Source organism: Haliotis rufescens, unplaced genomic scaffold (genome assembly GCF_023055435.1).
Source record: "Haliotis rufescens isolate VD_foot unplaced genomic scaffold, xgHalRufe1.0.p SCAF_19, whole genome shotgun sequence".
Taxonomy (NCBI): domain Eukaryota; kingdom Metazoa; phylum Mollusca; class Gastropoda; order Lepetellida; family Haliotidae; genus Haliotis; species Haliotis rufescens.
In genome coordinates this window covers 8,734,918-8,756,510 of record NW_025963879.1, presented here as the reverse complement: position 1 = coordinate 8,756,510, position 21,593 = coordinate 8,734,918, and the positions used below count along the sequence as shown (strand labels likewise).

At 39.3% G+C, this 21,593-nt stretch overlaps 1 protein-coding gene across 1 annotated transcript in view; it reads left to right on the top strand.

The window, feature by feature from the left end:
- Nucleotides 1–20,064: 20,064 nt before the first annotated feature.
- Nucleotides 20,065–21,593, top strand: part of LOC124123236 (FMRFamide receptor-like) — a 211,069-nt gene continuing 209,540 nt past the window's right edge. Inside the window, exon 1 of the mRNA XM_048398843.1 lies at nt 20,065–20,468. The gene's annotated coding sequence lies outside the window, so the exon portion shown is untranslated. The remainder of the gene's footprint in view (nt 20,469–21,593) is intronic.

Genomic DNA, 21,593 nt, shown 5'->3' with positions numbered 1-21,593 from the left:
AGACATGTCGATCTAGATGTATCTGATCAAACTGAAAACTTATCTCGTGAATTGGATTCCTGGGCCCGATTTATTGTGATCGAGGCAGCTGATAAACAACCACTAAAACTTAATCCTTTCGCCTTCTCAAAAGCAGTTTCAGGAATTTGCGGAGAAGTTAAAAATGTAACACGTCTTCGTAGTGGCTCTCTTCTTGTTGAGTGTTCACGGAGACAGCAATCTCTTAATTTGCTATCTGTAACTACATTTGCAAATATTGAGGTTGCTGTGTCTGTACACAAAACTTTGAATTCTTGCCGAGGCATTGTTCGAGACAGAGCTCGTTGCCTGTCCGACATGTCGGAGCAAGACATTACAGATGAATTGGCTAGTCAAGGGGTAACTGCAGTTAAGCGTTTCACCATGAAATCCAGAGACGGTGACATCATCCCGTCCAATACTTATATGCTTACTTTTGCCCTGTCGGCCCTTCCTAAGTCTATTAAAGCTGGTTATCTAAACATCGGAGTGGAGGTGTATGTCCCCCATCCACTCCGTTGTTTCAAGTGCCAAAAATATGGACATGGATCAAAATCTTGTATTCACTCTGTAGTTTGTCAGCGCTGTGGTGACGACCATGACAGCACTGGATGCACAGCTGACATTAAATGTTCAAACTGTAACGGCAAACATCTGGCTTCATCTAAATTATGTCCAGTGTGGCAAAAGCAATCAAAAATCATAAAGCTCAAACATGAACAAAATATCTCGTTTTACGAGGCTAAGAAAGTTATTGAAAGTCAGTCCCCGTCTACTCCACTTACAAGAACCTACTCTGCTGCTACTATCTCTGCTCCTCCAACTCCTCCAACAGTATCGATTTCTGTTCAGACAGAATTGACATGGATCAAATCAAATACACCTATCAGCATAACTTCTGTGATTACGTCAAATTCATCCTCGAGTCAAACTGAAACTTTGTCTGTTAACCCTGATGCTGTTGCATCAGCTACTAAAGAGCCAGAGGCTACTGTTGAACAAGGAACACTTGGATCTACCGATGTTCCTCTGACCAGAAAAGAAAGGAAAAAACTAAATAGGAAACAGACAACTAGGAACTCCTCATCTTCAGATATAGTTGTCCATAACTCCTTTGATGCTCTGGACATGGATGTCACCCCATCGTCTCAGAGCAGTAGTAGGAGTCCTTCATCCTCACGTGCACGTGAACGTTCACCGATTGAGCCACCATGACTCAATCGTCCAACATAATTCAATGGAATTGTAGAGGACTTGGGAATAATTTAAATGATTTGCAGCTTTTAATTCAGGATTTTCATCCATCAGCCATGTGTTTGCAAGAAACATATCTTAAGAACACAGATAAATGTGATATCAGGAAGTATAATATGTACAACTCATTCTCGCCTCCAGGAGCAAAAGCCACTGGAGGTTCTTCTATCTTAGTCAGACGGGACATAATTCATAGTGCTGTTCCTCTTACCACCAATCTTCAAGCCGTTGCAGTCCGGCTAACGTTTCACATTGCCTTCACACTTTGCTCTTTATATATTCCACCATCTTCACCCCTTCAGCAGGCTGAACTTCTTTAGCAGTCTTTATTTGACCAACTCCCGACGCCCTGTGTCATCATGGGTGACCTGAATGGCCATAACCCTCTGTGGGGAAGTGTTGATACCAACGCTAAGGGCGCGGTCCTTGAGGATTTTATTACAAACAACAATTTATGCATATTTAATGATGGCTCAAACACGTATTTACATCCTGCAACAGGAATTTATTCAGCATTGGATCTGTCATTTACAGATGCCAGTTTACTAAACGAATTTGATTGGTCAGTTCATGATGACCAATGTGGAAGTGACCATTTCCCCACACTACTAAAATCTATTATCCCAACTGATGAGCCACCTTCAACAAGGTGGAATTTTCATAGAGCAAATTGGCCACTATTTCAAACCCGTTGTTATGAAACACTGCAACCTGATACATTTAGAAATACTCCAGACCCTATTCAGGTCTTCTCTGAACAACTGAAAAACATAGCTGATGAAACCATTCCTCAGTCCTCTGTGAACCCGCACATTCGTAAACCATGGTTTAGCGATGATTGCAAACAGGCTAGAAAGCGTAGAAAAAAGGCAGAAAAGTTTTTCCGCCGCCACCCGACAGTCCATAATTTAAATATTGTCAAAATAAACAGTGCAAAGGCTAGACGAACTTTCAAACAAAATAAACGTCAGTCTTGGAGAAATTATGTGACGAAAATCAATTCAAGTACACCTTTATCAAAGGTGTGGAATATGATTCAAAGGCATATTAAAGGCAAGGGTTCAACATCCAGCATAAAACATCTCAAAGTTGGAAATGATATACTAACAGAGAAATCTGACATCGCAAATAAATTAGGCGAAACTTTAGCAAAGCATTCTTCTTCAACCAATTATGATCCTAAATTTCAGAAGTTGCAGCAACAACAGGAAAAGAAAAAGATTAATTTTCATTCTGAAAATGGTGAAGATTATAATGAAATATTTTCAATGCATGAGCTCAATACGGCCCTTGGGCAAGCTCATGATACTGCAACTGGAGCTGATAATATTCATTATCAGCTCTTAAAACACTTGCCTGAATCATGTCTCCAGGCACTTTTAACTATATTTGATGATATTTGGACATCAGGTACTTTTCCCCCTTCGTGGCGTGATGCGATTGTAGTCCCTATACCAAAACCTGGTCGGGATCATACAGATCCATCAAATTACCGTCCGATATCACTAACTAGCTGCGTTTGCAAAACTATGGAGCGTATGGTGAATAATCGCTTAGTTTGGTATTTGGAAACCAATCATCTCATTACAGATATCCAGTGTGGTTTCCGTAAAAATAGAAGTACCATTGATCATCTTGTGCGTTTAGAATCGTTCCTAAAAAATTCCATTGTACATAAACAACATGCTGTGTCCATCTTTTTCGATTTAGGAAAAGCTTATGATACAACTTGGAAGCATGGCATTTTAAGAGATCTTCATGATTTCGGACTGAGAGGCCGTTTGCCCCAGTTTATATCCCGTTTTTTATCCGACAGACAATTTCAAGTCCGCGTGGGTTCATCCCTGTCTGATCATTATAATCAGGATCAGGGTGTCCCTCAAGGAAGTATTTTGTCTGTCACATTATTCAGCATCAAAATTAACAGTCTGTCCAAGGTATTGAATGACTCAATTGATGGGTCACTATTCGTAGATGACTTTAATATATCGTGTCGTGGCAAAAATATGAACACAATTGAAAGGCAACTTCAGCTTTGCCTAAATAAAATTCAAAAATGGTCGCTTGAGAATGGTTTTAGATTTTCCAAAGCAAAAACAAATTGTATACATTTTTGTAGAAATTATAGACCGCATAAAGACCCGGAACTGTTATTAAACGGTACTCCCATCAAGGTTGTAGAGGAGACCAAGTTCTTGGGTCTTATATTTGACCGCCACCTGACGTTTTTACCTCATATAAAATATCTTAAAACTAAGTGCTTGAAGGCTCTGGACCTACTGAAAGTGGTTGCAAATACTAAATGGGGTGGGGATCAGACAACCTTACTTCACCTGTATAGATCCCTTATTCGATCCAAATTAGATTATGGTTCAATAGTATATGGCGGAGCTGCTAAAAGTAATTTAGAGAAATTGGATAGTATACACCATCAAGGACTCAGGCTCTGCCTTGGAGCATTTAGAACTTCTCCTGTAGATAGTTTGTATGTGGAGGCGGATGAGCCTTCACTTGCACAACGTCGCTTGAAATTATCTCTTCAGTATGTAACAAAATTACGTTCAAACCCATCTAATCCAGCATATAATTGCGTTTTTAATCCTCTTAATGAGGAACTGTTTCAAAACAAGCCCAAGCTTATCCCACCACTTGGAATTTGGATCAAACCACATATTACGGCTGCTGCTATTGATTTAGATATCATATCTCCATACGAGCTTCTGTCTACTCCACCTTGGCAATTAGTCAGGCCTGAAGTAGACCTTTCTCTCACTAAGTTTAAAAAATCTGACACGAATCAAATTATATATCAACAGGAATATGTTCAATTACGTACTAAATATGAACGTCATCGTTCCATCTTTACAGATGGATCTAAGGATGGTGACGTTGTTTCAAGTGCCACTGTCGTTGGAACGAAAATCATATCTTCCAGGATACCTGATAATAGTTAAATTTTCACTGCCGAAGCCAAGGCTATCCACGTTGCCTTGGAATACATTCAGCGCCAATCTAAATATAACCAATTCATTATCTTCTCTGATTCTCTTTCCTGTCTTCAAGCACTTAAAAATATGTCGTCAAATCATCCATGAATACTTGCTATTTTAGAATTATACAATGATCTATCTACTGGCCAGTTCGACATTGTCTTTTGTTGGTTACCGAGTCACGTCGGCATTGTGGGTAACACCAGGGCTGATGCTGCTGCTAAAGCAGCTCTTGATAAGCAGATCTCCCCACTTCTGATACCTCACTCTGATTTTATACCATCAATCAAAGTGTATATCCGACAGTTGAGGCAAACAAAGTGGAACACCCAAGTAGGTATAAACAAACTTCATGAAATCAAACAAACTTTAGGTTATACCTACTTGGGTTGTCATTCAAGACGTGATGAAGTTGTCCTCCGACGATGTCGAATTGGCCATACACGTTTTACTCATGAATACTTATTAAAAGGCGAGGATCCTCCGTTTTGTGTCACTTGTGATGAGAGAATCACAGTCAGGCATGTTTTGCTTGACTGTGTAGATTTTTCTCTCACAAGGGATATCTATTATCATTCATCTTCTTTAAAGGATCTTTTTAATAATGTAAATGCTCATTTAATTATTGGCTTTTTAAAAGAAATAGAACTAATGGATAAATTTTGAAGTATTGCTATGTGTTTTAAATTTAGTGTAATATTATCATCAACTGAGATTATAGATGGTGGTGTCACTCGGGGGTTAAAGTAATGTAAAAATATTGTCCTCCTGCCAGTGACACATAAATCCATTATCAATCAAAGTATATAATATTGACTAGGGTTTTAGAAATTCAGTTGTGACTTTTTACTATTGGCTAGCATATGGTCAGCCACTGATGTCCAAAGTGATGACATAAATCCTGCTGGGGATTCATGCAGGAAGCAAAGGTAATGTAAGTCCCCATGATTCTCAGTGAGGTGGTCTTACTTTGGTTGCTGGTGGTGTATAGCCTATTTTTAATTGCTATTATTATTCTATGTATTTACTGCTGTTTTAAATTTGATCTGGTTTGTTTTATTGTTTAATTGTGATATTTACCCTACCGTTTTACTGTCCTTTGTTGACAGGAATATCGAAATTATTATCTTGTTCTCATCGCGATATGGCTGCAGTATTGCCGATGCGATGTAAAATTTAACTCACTCACTCACTCAACCACCAGACTACCTTCCTCCACCGACACAGGGGCGCAACCCATGGCAAACAGGTTGCCCATTTTAGTCGCCTCATACGACAAGCAATGGGAGGCTGTGGAAATATTCTACCCCGGTTCCACACGGGGGAAGAGCTATTAGCGCTACCCAGCACTCACCACGAGGAGGTTGCTCTTCACGAGTGCCTCATCACCAAGGCCTGAGGCTTTGTCTTGGAGCTTTCCGTACTTCACCTCTTCACAGTTTGTATGTGGAGGCTGATGAGCCATCCCTTCAACACCGACGCATTAAATTATCTTTACAGTATATATCTAAATTACGTTCTACTGAATCCAATCCAGCATATGACTGTGTTTTTAATCCTCTGTACAAAAATGTATAGAATAAAAAGACATCTTATTCCACCCCTTGGAATAAGAATACAAACTGATGTTTCTGCTGCACAAATCAATCTTGAAACCATAGCCCCCACTCGGCTGTTCACTTCTCCACCATGGCAGTTAGTGAAGCCCGAGGTAGACCTAACATTAAGTAAACTAAGGAAATCCGACACAAATCAATTAATTTATCAACAGCAATATAATGAATTACGAGGCACGTATGATACTCATAAATCTATATTTACAGATGGATCCAAGGATGGTGATGCTGTTGCCAGCGCCACCGTCATTGGATCCAGAACTATCTCAACCAGATTACCAGATCACTGTTCTATCTTCACAGCAGAGGCAAGTGCTATTTTAACGGCTCTAAAATACATCAACAGCCAAACTAAACATAAACAGTTCATTATTTTTTCAGACTCTCTTTCTTGCATTCAAGCTATTAAAAACATGTCTTCCACGCATCCACTTTTAATGGAAATTGTTGAATTGTTTAATGAGCTTGCTACTGGCCAATACGACATCGTTTTCTGTTGGTTACCAAGCCATGTTGGAATCACTGGTAATACCATGGCCGATGCTGCAGCTAAAGCAGCACTCAACAAATCTGTGACACCACTTCTGCTTCCATACAGCGATTATAAACCCGTGATTAGATCTTATATCCGTGATCTAATGCAAAAGAAGTGGGACACTCAAGTAGGTATCAATAAATTACATGCTTTAACATCAACCATCGGTTACACCTACTTGGGTTGTCAGTCCAGATTTGAAGAGGTCATTGTACGACGATGTTGCATTGGCCACAGCAGATATACGAATGAATTTTTATTGAAAGGTGAGGATCCTCCATTTTGTATCCCTTGTGATGAAAGAATCACAGTCAAGCATGTCCTGCTTGGCTGTGTTGATTTTTCCATCACTAGGGATAAATATTTCAAATCATCATCGCTTAAGGATCTTTTTACCAATATTAGTCCTCATTTAGTAATTGCATTTTTAAAAGAAATTGAACTGATAAATAAATTTTGATGTACATAATTGTTTCTTAATTTGATAGTGTCTAATTGTGAACTGAGATTGTTATTGGCTGTGCCCTTGACGGGGGTTAAAGTACTGTAAAATTATTGTCCCCCTGAGAGGGCATAGTAAGTCCATATCCTTCGAAGTCTGTTATTCCTATCATAGTTTTAATCGTAGAATATATGTTCTTTTAAATTCAGCTAAATTCCCTAATCGTCGCCAACAACTGAAGGGATGATGTAAATCCGGCTGGGGTCCATGCAGGTAGCAAAGGTACTGTAAGTCCCCATGGTCCCCAGTATGGTGATCTACCGTCAGTTGCTGGCGATCTATAGCCCATTTTATAATGTATTGTCCTATCTATAGCTAGTGATGTATTTTTATGGTTCCCTGCTAGTTTTACATACTAATCTGTGATAAGTCTAGTTATTTTACTGTCCCTTGTAGACAGGTTTTTATAGTTTACATGTATTTATTATATATAACTTTTGAAAGTACCGATATGGCTGAAATATTGCCGATGTGACTTAAAATCTTAACTCACTCACTCACTCACTCACTCACTCACTCACTGTGCGTGAATCACAGCAGTGCATAGGCGACGCATGGAGTCCACCAAATGGGCATGGAAGGCCTGGGAAATGGGCCTGCCATATCCTCCTCAAATCCTGTGCCAAGTCACGGACGTTATCTGGAGGATGTGGAAGACGACGACATTCAAAAACAAAAACAGTTTATCATCTTTTCTGAATCTCTATCTTGTCTTCAGGCACTGAAAAACGTCTCTTCTAATCATCCAATTATTTTAAACATTTTAGAATTTGATAATGATCTTTCAACTGGCCAAATACGACATCGTCTCTTGTTGGTTGCCCAGTCATGTGGGCATAAAAGGCAACACATTGGCTGATGCTGCTGCTAAAGCAGCACTTAACAAATCTGTGACACCACTTCTAATTCCATACAGTGATTATAAACCTGTGATCAGATGTTATATCAGAGATTTTATGCAAAAGAAGTGGGACACCCAAGTAGGTATGAATAAATTACATCAAATTAAGCTAACTTTCGGTTACACCTACTTGGGTTGTCAGTCCAGATTTGAAAAGGTCATTTTACGACGATGTTGTATTGGCCATTCAAGATATACAAATGAATATTTATTAAAAGGTGAGGATCCTCCGTTTTGTATCCCTTGACTGTATTGATTTTGCCATTACAAGGGATCAATATTTCAAAGATTCATCCATAAAGGATATTTTTAATCTAAGTTCTCATTTAATAATAAGTTTTTTAAAAGAAGTAGAATTAATTGATATATTTTGATGTACATAGTTATTTTTTACGAAATGGTAGTGTATAATTATTAACCTAGATTGTTTGTGGCTGTGCCCTCGAAGGGGGTGGAAGTAGCGTAAAATTATTGTCCCCCTGAGAGGGTATCATAAGACCCAATCACTCAGTTTGTTATTCCTACCGTGATTTTTAATCGCAGAATATCTGTTGATTTTAAATAGTGGCTAAAATTGACTACAATCGGCGGCAGCGGAAGCGATGGTGTAAATCCTGCTGGGGAACCGTCTAGGTAGCAGAAGAATCTTAAGTCCCCATGGTCCCTAGTATGGTGGCCTAACTTTGGTTGCTGGCGATCTATAGCCCGTTTTTATAATGTATTGTCGAATCATAGATTATTCTTTTAATTGTTCACAACTAGTTTTACTTCTAAACTCTGATAGTCTAGTTATTATACTGTCCGTCGTTGACAGGTTTTTATTCATCAAAGTTTAAATTGTATTAATGTTCTCGTCACTATATGGCTGAAATATTGCCGATGTGACGTAAAATTTTAACTCACTCACTCACTCTTCACAGAAATCACACCCTGATGTTTCGGTTCTGTTGCAATCCCCTCCCAGACATGTCTGAAAGACATTTTGCACGATCACGTACAATGCCTCGACATGAATTCAGATATTTGTGCACTGAGACAACAATCTCAGTATTTGCAAAGTGATGAGCTTGGAGTAGATTTAGAGACTGTTGTCTCCGTGCACATTCCACAAGCAAGGAGCCGGAACGGAGACGAGTAACATTAGTCACATTCCTCATATACCTTTTATGGATTTGGAAACTACAAAGGGGTTGATTTTGAGGGGTTCACGATCAACTTCTTCTACAACAAGAAAACGGGGCCAAGAATCAACATGGTGCAGACTCTTCATCAGAAGATGTTGCATTATTTGTGTCAATATGACGTCTTTTTGTTTTTGATCGAGAACCAGTGAACATGGGGGTAGCCATGATAAAAGAAAGATATTCGACACCCCTGCTCTCACCCGCCATGGAGTGTCAACAAGGACAGTGCTGTAGTGGAAACCGACTACAAACCCCAGGGTTACAAGAGTGCTATACTCCAGCAAAAAGGACACAGGTATCTAAAATTGTGAAACAGGGTAAAAGTCAGGCTGGTTCCGCCCAAGACAGTTACCTGAAGACCAATAGAACCTGGAGGTCAATAATGCCAGATTGGCCCATGAGCCACCGCCTTCTGGTATAGGACTCTAGGCAAAGTTATTTACAACATGACTCTTATTATAATATTACATGTTGAAGATACAGTTATAACAATGATTTTGAAGTGCAACTTATTCATGCACAGGGCATGGCGTGAACAGCCGATTGATAAAACCGGACCCATTCTACCACCCATCTAGGTGAACTTAGGGTCAAAGTGGTGTGTTGGGCAAAAGGAACACTGTTCCTGGCTCCAGTGCCCTCAACCACCAGAATCCCTTCCTCCACCAACACAGGGACGCAACCCACGGCAAACGGGTTGCCCAATTCGGTCGCCTTTTACGACCAGCAGTTGGGTGCTGTGGACACATTCTGCCCCGAGTCCACACGGGGGAAGAGCTATAAGCGCTACCCAGCACTCACCACGAGGAGGTTGCTCTTTACGAGTGCCTATTGATAGTATGAATCATTAACTGAGATTGTAAGTGGCTATATCTTCGGAGGGGGTTAAAGTGGTGTAAAGTTATTGTCCCCCTGAGAGGATATGTAAGACCACTTCATTCAAAGTAATTTATCTATCACTGTTTTTAAACGCAGAATATTTGTATATTTTAATTTTCGGCTAATCTCATCAACAATCGCCAATGACTGGAGGGATGGTGTAAATCCTACTGGGGAACCATGCAGGTAGCAAAGTTACTGTAAGTCCCCATGGTCCCTGGTATGGTGGCTTTAGTTATTGGTGATATATAGCCTGTTTTGATTGTGTGTCGTCTGTCATAATCTGATCTTTTTATTGTTCTAAAACTAGTTTTAAAATAATCTGTGATATATTGCTACTTGTTGTACTGTCCTTCGATGACAGTTTTTAATATATAATATAAATGAATAACTTGTTCCAAGTCACGATATGGCTGAAATACTGCCGATGTGATTTTAAATATTAACTCACTCACTCATACAGTATGCACAGAGTTAAAAAGGCCAAAAGTTTAATTTTTTTAACTTAAATAGTTTTTGAGAAAATTTGTCCCCATTCAAGGGTGGGCGGGCGGACGGACGCTTGACACATTCTTGACTGTAATGTCAGATGACGCGCTCACAACATACTTGACGGTATGCAGCCATCGGCGCGCTCACAACATGTGTGACGATATATATAGTTAGTGAGTGAGTTAAGATTTATAGTCACATCGGCAATATTTCAGCCATATCGTGACTAAATCAAGTTGTACATGAATCATATATAAATAAAGACATTTAAATCTGTCGACAAAGGACAGTAAAAACACTAGACTAACACAGATGTAGATATAAAACTAGCATATCATCATAAAATTGGAACAATTCATAACAGTACACAATAAAAATAGGCTATAGATCACCAATAACCAAAGGTAGGTCACCATACTAGGTACCATGGGGACTTACGATACTTCTGCTACCTACATGGTAACCCAGCAGGATTTACACCATCGCTCTGGCTACTGGTGATTCTTAAAAATGAACAAGAATTCTACGATTAAAAACATGGAAAATGAAAAATACTTGAAAATGAAATGGGACTTACATACCCTCTCAGGGGGACAATTATTTTACATTACTTCAACCCGCTTTGAAGGTACAGCCACTAACAATCACAGTTATTACTCCATTCTACCAAATTAAAATCACATACTTTTTACAATACATATAAAAATTTATCAATCAATTCTATTTCTTTTACAAATCCAAGAATTAAATGAGAATTAATCTGATTAAAAAGATCCTTGATGGATTAAACTTTGAAATACTTATCCCTTGTGATGGAAAAATCAATACAGTCAAGCAGGACATGCTTGACCGTGATTCTTTCATCACAAGGGAAACAGAACGGAGGATCTTCACCTTATATATCGCGAGTGGCCAATACGACAACGCCGCAAAATGACCTCTTCGAATCTGGATTGACAACCCAAGTAGGTGTTACCAATAGTTGGTTTTATTGCATGTAATTTGTTATTATCTACTTGGGTGTCCCACTTCTTTTGCATTATATCTCTGATGTAGCATCTAATAACAGGTTTATAATCACTGTATAGGATAAGAAGTGGTCTCACAAATTCGTTGAGTGCTGCTTTTGCAGCAGCCATTGTGTTACCTTTTATGCCCACATGACTGGCCAGTTGAAAGATCATTGTAAAGTTCTAAAATATCTAAAATTATTGGATGAGTCGAAGATACATTATTCAGTGCCTGAAGACAAGAAAGAGAATCAGAAAAGATGATAAACTGTTTACTTGAAGACTGTTGTTTAATATATATCAAAGCTGTAAGGATAGCATTGGCCTCAGCAGTGAAAATAGAGCTATTGTCTGGTATTCTAGATGATATGGTTTGTGATCCAACGACAGTGGCACTTGCTACTTTGCCACCATCCTTGGACCCATCAGTAAAGATTGAACGGTGAGTGTCATATTTGTTCCTTAATTGTAAATATTCCTGTTGATATACTAGTTGATTTGTGTCAGACTTTAGAAAGCGTGTCAGTGAAATGTCTACTTCTGGCCTCAACAACTGCCAGGGAGGAGTAGACAAAAGCCGAGAAGGAGAGACAAGCTCCAGATCTAGATTTATAGCAGTAATATTGGATTTGAGCCAAATTCCAAGTGGAGGAACCAGCTTCGGTTTCGTCGGAAAAAGATTTTCATAGAGGGGGTAGAAAACAGAGTCATAAGCAGGATTAGAGGGGTTCGAACGTAACTTGGTAATATATTGAAGAGACAATTTAGTACGGCGTTGTTTTAAGGAAGGTTCATCAGCCTCCACATAGAGGCTGTCAACCGGAGAAGTTCGAAAAGCACCAAGACATAGTCGTAGTCCTTGATGGTGGATTGAATCCAACTTTTTTAAATTGCTCTTGCAAGCTCCAGCATACACAATGGAGCCATAGTCCAATTTAGAACGGATCAATGATCGATATAAGTGAAGAAGGGTTTTCTGATCCCCTCCCCACTTTGAATTTGAGATGACTTTTAACAAATCTAGGGCCTTCAGGCATTTTGTCTTCAGATAATTAATATGTGGCAAAAAGGTTAAATGATGGTCGAAAATTAATCCGAAAAATTTGGCTTCTTTTACAATCCTGATTTGAGTGCCATCTAAAAAGAGGTCAGGATCTTTATGGGGTTTATATTTCCGACAGAAATGTATTCAATTGGTCTTCGTCTGTGAGAACTTAAAGCCATTCTCAAGACACCATTTATGAATTTGATTAAGACACAACTGTAATTGGCGTTCAATAGAACGCATATTTTTACCACGACATGAAATATTAAAATCATCCACAAACAATGACCCATCAATTGAGTCATTTAATACTTTTGACAAACTATTTAATTTTATACTGAACAATGTGACAGACAAAATACTGCCTTGTGGAACTCCCTGATCCTGATTATAATGATCAGACAGGGTTGATCCAACAAGAACTTGAAATTTTCTGTCCGTTAAAAACTGCAATATAAAATGAGGCAAACGGCCTCTTAAACCAAAGTCATGTAAATCTTTTAAAATACCATGTTTCCATGTTGTATCATAAGCTTTTTCAAGATCGAAAAAGATTGATACAGCATGCTGGTTATTTACAATGGAATTTTTAATGAATGATTCTAAACGAACCAGATGGTCAATAGTACTTCGATTCTTGCGGAAACCACATTGAATATTTGAAATAAGATCATTGGTTTCTAAAAACCATACTAGTCGATTATTGACCATGCGTTCCATGGTTTTACAAACGCAGCTAGTTAACGAAATAGGTCGATAGTTAGATGGATCGGTATGATCCCGGCCAGGTTTTGGTATAGGGATAAACAATGGCATTGTGCCACGAAGGAGGAAAGTATCCTGATGTCCAAATATTATGAAAAATATTTAGGAGCGATTCGAGAGGAGTAGACCTAGCAGGTTGACAGATTGCCGTCTCCTTACACATTCCACTAAAAGAGAACCACCTCTGAGTCGAGTGACATTTTTTACGTCTCCGCAGACACCTTGGATGCCCTTGGAGACAGCAAAAGGATTGAGTTTCAATGGACTTCCGTCCGCAGCTTCAATAACCAAGAATTTTGGACAGGAATCAGATAATAATGGAGAAACTTCTTCATCTGACGACGAAGAAAGATGCCTTCTTTTATTTGCTTTTACAGAACCAGAGTGTAATGTATTAGCCATGGTATAGTGATGCGTTTCAGCAACCCTGTTCCCCACCCGCCACCGAGTGTCAACAAAGACGATGTTGCAGTGGAAACCAGACTGCAACATCAGGGCTACAGGGGTGGTATACTCCAGAAACACAGACTTGTATAGCTAAGAGATCTGAAAGAAGAAACGCCAGGCTGGTTCGACCTTTGACATTTATCTTGAGAAACTCAGAATACAGAGGTCCATATCACCAGATTGGCCCATGAGCCACCGCCTTCTGGCACAGGACTCTAGGCAAAAAGTACACACACAATGATGTTGTAAACATGTTCACGTTTAAGAAATATTGGGTGAAATAGAATAATACACAGCTTCCATGCACAGGGCCTGGCGTGACCAGCCGATTGATAGAATCGGGCCCATTCTACCACCCGTCTTGGTGAAGTAAGGGTCGAAGTTGTGTGTTGGGCAAAGGAACACTGTTCCTGGCTCCAGTGCCCTCAACCGGCAGAATCCCTTCCTCCACCGACACAGGGGCGCAACCCATGGCAAACAGGTTGCCCAATTCGGTCGCCTCGTACGACCAGCAATGGGGTGCTGTGGAAATATTCTGCCCGGGTTCCACACGGGGGAAGAGCGATTAGCGCTACCCAGCACTCACCACGAGGAGGTTGCTCTTCATGAGTGCCTATATATATATATATAGTTAGGGTTCGAAGGTTCAACATACTTGACTGTATACAATGTCACGTTATATCATCAGCTGGCGCACTCTTTTCTTCAGCGAATCATTAGATGGTGCACTCACATCATTAGTGACAGCACAGCATTTAAAGATTCACTTAACGCAACAAGAAGCAGAACGCCAGTTTAAGGAAAGTTGTTTACCAACACAATGTTGCTATATTTAATTAACATGACCGAAACGATCGAGATAATACAGGGAACGGGTTAAAAGGCGTGTTTGCAAACCTAGACTCAAATACGTTTTTTTCCTTAAACATAATTTAACAAGTGTCGATATTGCGGTCGATCGGCACGTTATAGAACATTCAGAGTGATCATGGATGGAGACTGGCCACTGATTTAATCGTCATTTACGGCGATACGGGATATACGGGATTTTTAAGTCGATGCAATAGTTTCATAGGAGAACATCCAGGGACTCTAATTTCAATCTTATATCAAATGCAGAGCTTATAGAGGTCGAGTATCGCGGGTGAATGACAGACCAACCACTTGCTGGTGTTGAGGGGTAACTAATAGCAAAGTCCTCGTGTCACCGCCAGACAGAACACTCTACAGGGACAAGCGTAGTTTGTAAATCAATCAAAGTCTATTTCAGCGTGATGTACATTTCACTATCATGTGTCGTGTCTATAATCGTACCCATTTGGGACCAGACTTGTACATATCACCAGCTGTCTACAGAGTCTTCTGCTAACGAAAACATACTTGGGGGAAAGATTACTTCGTGATATAGTTTATTGTTCCACAATATTCAAATATGATTAATCAAGCCGAATGCCGAATATATTCTATCTTATCCACAATATTCATCACATCTTCTATCAAATTAAAGTCTGCTCTCATTTCATTGAAAAATTGTAGAGACAGTATAATGCCCTCTCTCCGAATACGAAACGTAGGTCAGGCAATTGACATTTATCTTAAACCAGGCATCGAATTACATGCCTAGTCCGTTTAACACAAATAGCTTTAATTTGTATGCAGTTGTTGGCAGCAGTCAGGAGGTCATAACTGATCCGTGTACAGATTATACACACTGTTTGAAGTGATTGCGCCTCTTAGCCCCCCATGTACATCGTATATGCTGTCATATGTTGAGTAACAACACGACGCTATACCGTTATCATTTGTTTATTTGTCACCGAGGTTTGCACAGTTAGATGTATATCATGTGGCAGTAGAAACGGCAGTACAGAAAGTATCGGACTGTGACGTTTCACCTGCAGAAAAACGGATTTGCCTTAACAATACAACCTACTGAAAAAAGACGTTATGCGATATGTACCTATGGTAAACAAAGCAAAATATGCACAGACACAATTTAAACAGGTAATTAAATCGGCGGTACAATTGTGACACAGGTGGACACGACAAAACCAGTACATATGTATAAGGAAACAATAGAAGAATATACCAAGATCCAGTGCACATTACTGCACAATATATTATCTGAAGTATCTCCAAAGGGGGATCTTATCAGTTACCGTTATAACGATCCTTCTTTATTCGTTATTCGCGAAACTTGTGACATGTGTAACTATAGACAGTGGACATAAGAGGGTAGTATATGTAGAGACTTCTCCCCCTGTAGATAAAGCTAAACTTGTAGGAGAATGTATTTTTATCCGGGCTTAAGTCATATGAAAATATATAAGTGAATGAGTAATATACGACGTTCTGGACGAAGCATGAAGAAGAACAGCTCGTCAAAACACATTCCTAATTTTTTTGTAATCGAAATCGCCAAAACGCAACAGATTGCGAGCACATCATGGAAAACGTGTTTTGTTTCACGGGAAGCATGCAGAATAGGGCTATAAAAGACAGACTTTTAAAAGCCACATCACTTGTTGCTGCAGACGTAAAGGGTACTGACACAAGAAATGCCAAGATTAACAGCAGAGGAACGTGAACGTGCCTTTGACATGCTTCAAGTTGGTACGTCAAGTAGTCGTTGCACAACGGTTTCAATGCCATCATTCAACAGTCCTCAGGCTACTGAGCAGATACCAGCAGACAAGAACCACCAGAGATCGACCACGTCCGGGTCAACGGAGGGAGTGTCATGGTGGGGGGCGGCTTCAGTCATAACCATCGAACAGAGCTACATGTTTGTCGTGGAATTGTTAATGCTCTTTACTACAGGAATAACATATTGGCAAATCACGTCATCCCATTCTTTCATCAGCACCAGGATATGCACACCTTCCAGCAAGATAATGCAAGAGCGCACACAGCACGTGTTTCAACACAGTACCTAGCGAACAATAATGTGCCTCTGCTTCCATGGACAGCCCTGTCACCCGATCTATCGCCAATTGAAGATCTATGGGATTACCTGGGTCAACGCCTCTCACGTCGTCCGCAAGTACAGAACCTGAGAGAACTTGAAGATACACTACGTCAAGAGTGGAATGCCCCAGAACACTAATCGCAGACTTATTCGATCAAATGAGAAGACGTTGCATGGCCTGTGTTGCTGTCAATGGCGGACATACCAGGTATTGACTTTTCATTTTAACCCTATGTGTCTTCCTTACACTGATGACGTAATTGTAATTACTTTGTGGTATTCCTGTTTCGTTTGTCGTCTTTCTTAATAATCCGTCTATGTCTGTTCTAATCAAAATCCACTTCTTTTACCATACAGTGATTATAAACCTATAATTAGATCTTACATCCGTGATCTGATGCAAAAGAAGTGGGACACCCAAGTAGGTATCAATAAATTACATGAAATAAAACCAAATACTGGTTACACCTACTTGGGCTGTCAGTCCAGATTTGAGGAGGTCATAATACGACGATGTCGTATTGGCCATAGCAGGTATACAAACGATTATTTATTGAAAGGTGAGGATCCTCCGTTTTGTATCCCTTGTGATGAAAGAATCACCGTCAAGCATGTCCTGCTTGACTGTGTTGATTTTTCCATCACAAGGGATAAATATTTTACATCATCAATTAAGGATCTTTTTAATAGAATCAATTCTCATTTAATCATAGGTTTTTTAAAACAAATTGAACTTTTTGATAAATTTTGAATTGTGTACATAGCTCTATTTTATATTGGTAATGTATAATTTGTAACTTAGATGGTCAGTGGCTATATCCTCAAAGGGGGTTGAAGTAGCGTAAAATTATTGTCCCCCTGAGAGGATATGTAAGACCACATCAAAGTACATTTATTCTTACCTCGGTTTTACAACGTAGTATATTTGTTTCTTTTAATGGTTGGCTAAAATTGCATACCATTACCAGCAGCTGAAGGGTTGGTGTAAATCCTACTGGGGAGCCGTGCAGGTAGCAAAAGTAATGTAAGTCCCCTCGGTCCCTTGTAAGGTGGCCTAACTTTGGTTGCTGGTGATCTATAGCCCAATTTGATATTGTCTTGTTGATTATAAATGTATTGTTTTAACTGTTCTCAACTAGTTTTACTACTGAACCTGTGATATTCTAGTTATCTTACTGTCCATCGTTGACAGCTTTTTATTAAATCAAAATGTAATTATTATAACTGTTTCGTCGCGATATGGCTGAAATACTGCCGATGTGACGATAATTTTCACTCACTCACTCACTCTAATCAAAATCCACTTCTTTTACCATACAGTGATTATAAACCTATAATTAGATCTTACATCCGTGATCTGATGCAAAAGAAGTGGGACACCCAAGTAGGTATCAATAAATTACATGAAATAAAACCAAATACTGGTTACACCTACTTGGGCTGTCAGTCCAGATTTGAAGAGGTTGTATTAAGACGAGTGAGTGAGTATGGTTTTACGCCGCTTTTAGCAATATTCCAGCAATATCATGGAGGGGGACACCGGAAAATGGGCTTCACACATTGTACCCATGTCGGGGATCGAACCCGGGTCTTCGGCGTGACGAGCGAACGCTTTAACCACTAGGCTACCCGACCGCCCCCTGTATTAAGACGATGTCGTATTGGTCACTCACGTTATACTCATGAATATTTACTTAAAGGTGAGGATCCTTGTGATGAAAGAATCACGGTCAAGCATGTCCTGCTTGACTGCATTGATTTTTCCATCACAATGGGATAAATATTTCAAAGTATCATGTATCAAGGATCTTTTTTATCAGGTAAGTAGTCATTTAATTATTGTTTTTTTAAAGGAAATCGAATTACTACATAAATTTTGATTGCTATATTTTGTAAATGAATAAATAACTTTTATCATTGGTTGAATTTTTCAATAACTGAGATTGTTAGTGGCTATATCCTCGAAGGGGGTTAAAGTAGTGTAAAATTATTGTCCCCCTGAGGGGGTATGTGAGACCACGTCTTTCAAAGTATGTTTATTTCTGCTCGTTTTTAGCCGTAGTATATATGTTTATTTATTCTGGCTAGATTTGTCATTAATTGCCAACAGCGTAAGGGATGATGTAAATCCGGCTGGGGTCCATGCAGGTAGCAAAAGTACTGTAAGTCCCCATGGACCCTAGCATGGTGATCTCTCTTCAGTGGCTGGCGATCTATAGCTCATTTTTATCTTGTATTGTTTCGTATGATGTTATATTTTTATGGCTAACTACTAGTTTTAGATATAATCTGTGATAAATCTAGTTATTTTACTGTCCTTCGATGACAGGTTTTTATTTCATATAAATATGTGTATTATTAATGTACTTCTCGTCACGATATGGCTGAACTACTGCCGATGTGACGTTAAATCTTAACTCACTCACTCACCCATGCAGGTAGCAAAAGTACTGTAAGTCCCCATGGACCCTAGCATGGTGATCTACCTTCAGCTGCTGGCGATCTATAGCCCTTTTTTATATTGTACCGTTATATATAGTGATATCTTTTATAGTTGTATGCTAGTTTTAAATATTAATCTGTGATATTCTAGTAATTTTACTGTCCATCGATGACAGGTTTTAATTTAGTTTAAACATATGTATTAATAAATGAAATTTCTCGTCACGATATGGCTGAAATATTGCCGATGTGACGTAAAGCTTTAACTCACTCACTCACTCTAATCAAAATCGGTCATTGCTCAAGTTGTTTTTGTAATATTTCAAGATTTAGTGCGGGTGCGTTTTCAATGCTGTTCAGTATATATATATATATATATATATATATATATATATATATATATATATATATATATATATATATATATTTTTGTGCGTGGAGTATGAAGCCACGGGTGAATGAATAATGAATAAACATGCACATAATACGAGCACACACTTAGTGCTGATCAGTTTCTGATTCCGTCAAATGGATGATATGAATGGTGCGATAATGACCTCGTCATGATTCTCCGGTACACAGCAGTTACCAAAGGAGTTGTGTCATAGTGTGATAGCAAGACATGCATCCTGAAATGTTTACCTCCAATCATCCAATTACTATTGTCCACTGTGGTTGTGATAAAGCTGATGCACAGGCTGTTTGATCTATAAATCTATTTGATCCCTCAGTGAGATATCCCTCAGTGAGATATTGACACCATGCATAAAGGCGACGTGAAAATGGTGGAACCACATAAAACCATTAATTCAAAATCCCATGCAAATAGCATCATTCTGTAGTCTTTTGTCAAAAAGTTATGAAATTGGCTGTGATATAAAGCTTTTGGGCTAAACGATACTGCAGAGATAGCACTCCTCCTTGTATGAGGAACAGTATGCGTTGCCGATCAAACATTTCCTATTGGATCGACATGGCAGCTGCGTGGTGGCTCTTCTCATACACGATGATGTGATTCGATGTTCGCTAATCAAAACGGGCTACGTACGTGCCTTTGAGTCACGGAGAAAGGGCTTCTAAATAGCCAGAACGATTTTGCTTCCGGGGAAAGCAACGTTTAATACTCATTCGTCCACGAGTAGGTCTCTCCTACATCACATTCATGATGGATGGAAACAGACGATAGTTCATTTAGTATTTAAATGTAAGTAAATCATACTTACAAAAGCAAGGGCTGTGGTGTGCCTTGTGTCTTGGCTCAGGTGATGCGAAAAGCCACGACTAATCATTGCCGAGATCTCAAGACAGCATCCCACAACTGCGAAACCTAACGCACAACGTGCCTGTGGAAACAGCTTCAGGAACTGTAATACATACCTTACCAGTTTTCAACACATTTGTAGGCAGTCAGCAATCAAAGGTAAGAAATCCATTGTCTTTAATTTCTATATGGATGAATGAATGAATGAATGGCGTCTTCCCGGTCTTCTGGGGTTGAACCTTCGACCGCGTCATTCCAAAGGAGTTTAAATATGGTACTTGCATTTACTCTGCCTGTCGCTCGGCATTAAGGTGCTAAAACAAGGATTGGTCAGCTCGGAGTCAGTGTGGGTCTGAGTGGGGTATTCATGTTAAACTGCGACATGGTATTTCTGTGGGCTAGCACTGTAAAATTAAACCGGACTAGAACATGCAGCCCCATACACACGCACTCGTGCATGCCCGTCGCTATATAAGTGCACTAATCTTAAACGCGACGCTAAACCCAAATTCACCTCACCTCACGTGTGTATAGGTCAGATTTACTATTACCATCCCAGTGTTCCTCCATACATGTATTCACATTAGTGTCAACGTCACCACGCCCGTGTAATTTCACACGGTATGAAGTATCGTTGGATATGTTGAAGGGTTATTTGAACAATCATTGATTTCCTCAAATGAATTTCGCTCTCTTACCGTAGAAATTCAAATAGTTCATTGTTGGGCATTAAATAATACATACATGCATAGTACTGTGAAGATTTACTTCGTATTAAACATATCTTAATAAACATACCAAGAAGATGATTATTCAGCATTTGCTCGAAGCTTATGTGGAGAACATTGCGAAATATCATGTATAAGCAAACATTAACTATACTCGACATGTCTTATTCATCGCCAAAGACTGTTGGGGGCCCTTTGCGGGGCAAAATGCGATTATAGGAAGGGTAAGTCGTTGACACACGCAGGGGTGATTATGTTTGACTGAGATACTTACCACAGGGCCCAATATTGTAAACATCGTCTTTCATTGGATACTTACAATACGGTCAATTACTATTAACAAAATATGGTTTATATCCTCCTATGTACTTGCTAGCACATTCACTTTGCATGCTAACAGCAGGCTTCTAGTGACCAATGAATAAAGTACCATCGGGTTTAAAGCATTTTGTGCATATTTGTCCCTTTTCATTGAAGTATACCAGGGAAGTGCTGATATCTCACACTCATAAAAAAGATGCTGACTTACCGAGAGACATTTTTGGAACTTACGATC